This window comes from Sus scrofa, chromosome 13 (genome assembly GCF_054392235.1).
Source record: "Sus scrofa isolate SSC_HxYL_T2T_F1_AM1 chromosome 13, Sscrofa_HxYL_maternal_Yorkshire_Landrace_v2.0, whole genome shotgun sequence".
Taxonomy (NCBI): Eukaryota; Metazoa; Chordata; class Mammalia; order Artiodactyla; family Suidae; genus Sus; species Sus scrofa.
Window position 1 is genome coordinate 137,030,607 of NC_139395.1, and position 6,845 is coordinate 137,037,451.

Here is a 6,845-nt window from a genome sequence, read left to right on the forward strand (position 1 = left end):
CATACCTCGGGTGTGGCCAAAAAAAAAAAAAAAAAATGTAGTAGGGGAGACAAAACTGCCAAAATTTAAAAAAAATCCTCATCAACTCAGAGACCTTGGCAAGTTAGCATTCAGTGATTTGTCTATCAGCAAATTAACTGGAGCCCACCAGTGGGGTCCCAGGTCCTCAGCTGATGGGTGTTGGAGAAGCCAGAGTGTTGTCCCATCCTCTGGGGGCAGCAGAAGTTGGCCAGGGGGGCTGTCTCTTGGTGGGCCAGGGCCCCAGGTGTCCCTTGGGAGGAGTCATTCACAGTCATTCGCAGTCTCTCACTCTCTATCTCTTATATTTTTTCAGGGCCGCACCCATGGCATATGGAGGTTCCCAGGCTAGGGGTCAAATCGGAGGTACAGCTGCTGGCCTATACCACAGCCACAGCAACAAGAGATCCAAGCCACATCTGCGACCTACACCACAGCTCATGGCAACGCTGGATCCTTCACCCACTGAGCAAGGCCAGGGATCAAACCCACAGCCTCATGGTTCCTAGTCGGATTTGTCAACCACTGAGCCATGACAGGAAATCCCACAGTTGCTTTTTGTCTACCTGCCTTGGCTGGGCTGGACTCTAGGCTGAGACATGGCATCCTTGTGAGATGCCAGGCTTTTTCCTCCTCTTTCAGAGCCCCTCATGTGTGGTTGGGTTCCCCTCTACTGTGAGGGATAGAGACTCTTCACTCTGCATTTGTGCAGTGGGACAAGAGGGGGGACAGGTGGAGGTAGCAGGTGCTGGTGTGAAGGGGGTTGTGACAGGGATCTTACTGAGTCCTTCTCCATGTAGACGGTGGTGAGGCTGCTGTCCAGGGACTGCAGAGACAGTCTGCCAAGTAGCTGGTGGACCTCATAAGCCTGGTGTAGCTGATGAAGGAGTACATGAGCTGGAGCAGGTGGCCATGCTGCCAATTTCTGCCTCACAGCAAGAGCGACGTGCATCGCCTGTTGTCGCTGCCCCTGGTTTTGGTGGCTTTGGTGGCCCTGGTGCTTACCATGGAGAAGTGGGATCCTGACCAGCCCTACTCTGAGGGGAGATGAGGGCAGATGAGAGGAAAGCAGAAGTAAGTTTGTGTCTCTTTTTTTGGCTGCACCTGCAGCATGTGGAAGTTCCCTGGGCCAGTGACAACGCACCACAGCAGTGACAACACCAGATCTTTAAGTGTTAGGCCACCAGGGAACTCTCTGAACATGTTCTTTAAAACCCAAACCTTCTGTAGTCCTTTCTGCCTTCTAAGTGGGTAGTCGCAGAGATATATTCTTTGTACTGGTACTGGCAGGGGGAGCAGATCATAAGTAGCAAGATGAGAGGCTACAAAGAAAGAAGGTCAGGGAGAAACACCCCATGGAGAAGCAGCAGCAGGACCTTTATTGCACACTATATATCTCACAAGTAATCAATTTAATTGCTTTTAAATAGCTACTAATTGCATGCAAAAGGCCCAATATTCCTAGGAAATAGTTTCTCCCTTCCACCCCTATGCCTTGGCCAAACAGGTCCCCTCTCCAGAGACCCCCTGTTACCTATTTCTTGCATACAAGAAAGTCTCTGAAGAATGGTTGTCCAAGATCCAAGTTTAAGTTGTGTTGTTGTGATATAGATCAGGGCTTTTCAAACTTGAATGTGCATATGAATCTTCTGGGAGTCTTTTTGTTTTTGTTGCTGTTTCTTTTTTTCTTTTTTCTTTTTTTTTTGGCTTTTTAGGGCTGTGCCTGCGGCATATGGAGGTTCCCAGGCTAGGGGTCCAATCGGAGCTATAGCTTCTGGCCTACACCACAGCCACAGCAACATCAGATCTGAGCTGCATCTGTGGCCTACACCACAGCTCACAGCAATGCCAGATCCTTAATCTACTGAGCGAGGCCAGGGATTGAACCTGCATCCTCGTGGCTGCTAGTCAGTCATTAACCGCTGAGCCACAATGGGAACTCCCTGGGAGTCTTGTTTAAGTGCAGATTCTGATTCAGAAGGTCTAGAGTGCACGCCTAAGATTCTGCATTGCTGACAAGCACCCAGGGGATGTGATACTGTTGGTCCAGAAACACACTGTGAGTGGCAATCACTTCACATTTTGGCAAATGTGCCATGCCACTCAACGAATTTATTGAACATCTTTTTTTTTTTTTTTTTTGGCCAGGCACAGTTCTTGGTGCTGGGGACTCAGCAGTGAATTAAATTGGCTAAAAGTCCCCCCTGTGTGGAGTTTATAATCTAGAGAGGGAAGACAGACAAAACATAACAATATGTGTATAGCGTGCTGGGAAAAGATGGAAAAAACATAGAGCAGTAACAGGGGAACTGGGTGTTTTGGGGGAGGAGGATCTGAGTGAGTTTTAATAAGGATGACCACAGAATGCTCTCGTGAGGAGACATGTGAAGAAAGACTTGAGGGAAGGGAGGGAATGAACCATAGGAATGTGTAATATATTTTTTTGGTCCCTTATTTTTATTTTATTTGGCTGCACCTGTAGCATGCGAAAGTTCCTGGGCCAGGGATCAAATCTGTGACACAGCAGTGACCATGCCAGATCCTTAACACACGGCACCACCAGGGAACTCCAGGAATATGCAATAATTAAAAACAATTCTGAGTAGGCCTAAGTTCCTTATTAGGAGAGAAGAAGAAAAGAGACCTGCATAATTGTGAGATACAGTGAAATCAATATGTTGGTAGATATTTAAACTCAGAGAATGGATTCTGGGAAAAAGACCCCCTTGGAATATTAAGAAGTGGACCTCCACAAGAATAGAGCATGAGGTCTTGATTCAGGAGTAGGAAATCTCTTCTTCTAACATTTGAATTACATGCTATATAAAGAGGAAGTACGACTAGCCTAAGAGTTAAAGAAATAACTACCACCTGGTACAATTAGGTCACATACCTTAATGTGCCAGCTCTGCCTGCACGGGGTTTGCTTACATCATACAACTCGCCCAAGCATTTTTGAGCCTGGCCCAAGAGGAAGAAGGGAGGAGGTTTCTATTCACCTTGGAGAAGATTCCTTACAGCAAAAATCTCTACCAAGGAAGAGGTTGCAATTTAAGTACATATTTTGTGGTTGGAAATGTTAGAGGCCAAAATGCCATACGAAACATGAAGAGGTTTTCAGGCTGGCAGACGAGGCTGGCTGCAGTTTGAAATCTCACTGAAGGCCACCTAAAGAAGCACCATGCTAGGAAACTCCCAGGAAAGGGGTTGATATGAAGGAACGGGAGCAGAGGGAAGATGGTGGGGGCTGGTAGAGGGCAGGATCTGATGGACCCATCCTGGAAGGGTGGGCTGCAGAGCTTGGAGGACAAAAGATGCCTCATTTTCCCCAAGCAGCTGGAACCAGACCAGCTCCAGCTCATCTTCTAGAGGAATGGGGAGCCCACCTGGGGGGAGGCCCAGTGCCTTTCCTTTTGACCACGTCACCAGGTTCCAGGAGGTTGAAATCACGTTTACATCCAGGACTCATCCCCCTCCCCCCTGCACCTGCTGGCTGATGCCTGAAATTCCTTTAGCAGACGTTTTTGAAAGAGGGGATTTTTAAAATGCACATCACTGGTTAAGACATTAGGTCACCTGCTAAAGTCAAACTACCAGTCGACAAATGTAAATGATTATCATTAAATCCTGTTCCTTTTTGACAAGGGGAAGATTAGAAAAAAAGGTAAACTGAAGTGGGAGGAGGCAGAGAAATGGGGACTTCGCAGCCCACTCTTCAGGCGGGACATTCACGAGGGCCAGGCTGTTTTTACCTTCAGCAGCTCCACGGAGGAGTAGTCGCTGTGCAGGGTGGAATTTCTGTCCTGCACATCTGTGTGCTCTCTCAGCTTAGCGGGAACTCAGCCACTCAGACATATGATTCACATCAACTGTGTTTTTCATAAGTTTTAGAGGCTTTTTTTTGAAAAGCAAGGTTGACGTCATCATGAAGGAACTTTTTCTCATAGGTTCCAACCGAGGTACCCCTAGCAATGACACTAGAGAATACCTTCAGAAGTAGCTTTTTTTTTTTTTTTTTGTCTTTTTGCCTTTTCTGGGGCCGCTCCTGCAGCTTATGGAGGTTCCCTGGCTAGGGGTCTAATCGGAGCTGTAGCCACCGGCCTACGCCAGAGCCACAGCAATGCGGGATCCGAGCCACGTCTGCAACCTACACCACAGCTCACGGCAACACCAGATCCTTAACCCACTGAACAAAGCCAGGATTGAACCCGCAACCTCATGGTTCCTAGTCAGATTCATTAAACACTGAGCTACGATGGGAACTCCCAGAAGCAGCTTTTAAATTCTCCCTCCCTGGAGTTCCCATTGTGGTTCGGCAGTAACAAACCTGTCTAGTATCCATGAGGTTGCAGGTTCAATCCCTGGCCTCGCTCAGTGGGTTAAGGATCCGGTGTTGCCGTGAGCTGTGGCTTGGGTCCTGTGTTGCTATGGCTGTGGCATAGGCTGGCAGTTGTAGCTCTGATTCAACCCCTAGCCTGGGAACTTCCATATGATGCGGGTGTGGCCACTAAAAAAATTTTTTTTTCTCTTCCCTCCTCCAGAGATGAATGAGAGGACTTCCTGACAGGAATAAATGAAGTAGTGTTTTATTTTTGTTTGATCAAATGTAATGATTCTTTAAGAATGATTCTACATTCTTCATAAATATAATGCTTTGTTTTGGCAAACAGAACAGGATAAAATGGAGGAAATTCCATGTTAATTATTTAGTAAAATTAAAATGCCAGCTCAGAAATAACCCTCACTTACCTCAGATTTTTTTCTCAAATCTTTTTTCCTGCACATGAATAGACCATGGTTTATTTGAACATTTCAAATGGTATTTCTAGTGAACTCTCTTTTTTAATTATAAAAATAATGTTTGCTTGAAGTAGACAATTTGGTTAAAGAAAAAAACCAGGCGAAATTCTTTGTAGAGAATACAAAGTTTTTTTTGAAATATTGTCTTTTTTCTGTGGGCTTTGTTTACCCTATGTTTATAGCTTTTTATCCCTCTTTTCTTCACTTGGCCCAAATGTCATACATCTCATGAGCTCCTGCCGTGAATTGTCAGAGTTTGAAGAGAGACAGTGCCTGTTTTTGTCACATCTGGATGAAGCCAGACACAGAGGCCGAGGGATAAGCTGAAAATCCCGCAGTCTGAGCGCCTTCTCTATGGCATTAACTTGGCCCTTGGTCCTGGTCCAGGAAGATAACAGCAGGGTAAGTACTTGGTGGTACTTGGTGCCTTAGATGAGGAAGGAATAGATTTGGACACCTACAGTTGGGGGGCAGCCGTAGCAGGAGGGCACTGGAAGGTGGCAGTCAGAGGGGGGCAGGGATGCTAACGGGGGTGGGGTTGGGGGCATGCTCCCCGTGGGGTTGGGGGCATGCTCCCCGAGGTCAGTCAAAAGCAGCTCCAGGAGTTCCCAGTGTGGCTCAGCAGTAAGGAATCCATGAGGACTCGGGTTCCATCCCTGGCCCTGCTCAGTGGGTTGAAGATGTGGCATGACGTAGGTTATAGATTCGGCTCAGATCTGGCATGGCTGTGGCTGTGGCTGTGGCCGGCAGCTGTAGCTCCGTTGACCCCTGGCCTGGGAAACTTCATATGCCCTAAAAAGCAAGGGGAAAAAAAAAAAAAAAAAAAAAAGCAGCTCCAAAGCTGGACCAAACTCTCCCTGCATAGCTGTGGTCACCTTAATAGTTTGCAATGTGTGTATTCATTTCGGTTGCCAAGAATGTTCAGCTGAGTGGATGTGGGCTCAGTAGATGACATTTTGTGAGAAGAAGGGAGCAACTGAGGGAGTGTCGGGGAAAAGGGACCTGGGGAGCTAGGAAAGCCTGCTTTGTGAGTAACCCTCCTAGTTACTTGACCTCCTCCATCGCCTCAGTTTCCTTTGCCCTGGAAAAGATTCCGGAACTGTGGCCAATCCTCAACTAGCAGCAGCTTAGTATCGTGGTTTGAAACCAAGGCCTGATGGTTTTGGTTGCGTGACCTTGGGCAAGTCATTTAACACACCTGAGCCTCAGTCATGATTGTTATAAGCAGTATAGAGAAGGTCTGGAACGTGCTTGGCACGTAGCTGGCTCTCAATGACTTCATTATCATTAGATCTGGTGGGTGTGAGAATCACTAGGGGAGTGGAAAATGCTAGGCGTTCTCGTGAAAGGGTGAGGTTATTCTGGAGGGGAAAAAAGGGAGTGCTAAGGTCTCCATTGCGTGAAGGGATGAAAATGATTACTGTAGACGCGTCCAAGGGCTTCCACCGACCGTCAAAGAGCCCTTCGTACCCAGCCTAGTCCTCCCTCTCCTTTCCCAGCCCAGAGGAAGCATTCTTTCTTACTGGGAGTGAAGCTAATCAACCGGTGAGAGAATGGGGGTTCTGGCGGGGGAGGGGGGAGGAGGGGCGAGTGAGGGGGCGGAGCGTGCAGCAATGCGCATGCGGGCTGAGACGGGGGGGGGGGGGGGTGGGTGGACACCAGAGCAAAGAGATTCTCATATGTTGCTATGTGCTGGGTTTCCTTGAATATTTTTTGAGCTATGAATAAAAAGTGGAATTCTTTTTTGTGTGGTAAAATAGAAATTTTTTTCTTCCTTTTTTTTTTTTTGTCTTTTTGCCGTTTCTAGGGCCGCTCCTGCGGCATATGGAGGTTCCCTGGCTAGGGGTCGAATCGGAGCTGCAGCTGCGGGCCTACACCAGAGCCACAGCAACGCGGGATCCGAGCTGCGTCTGCAACCTACACCACAGCTCACGGCAATGCCAGATCCTTAACCCACTGAGCAAGGCCAGGGGTCGAACCCCCAACCTCGCAGTTCCTAGTCGGATTCGTTAACCACTGAGCCACGA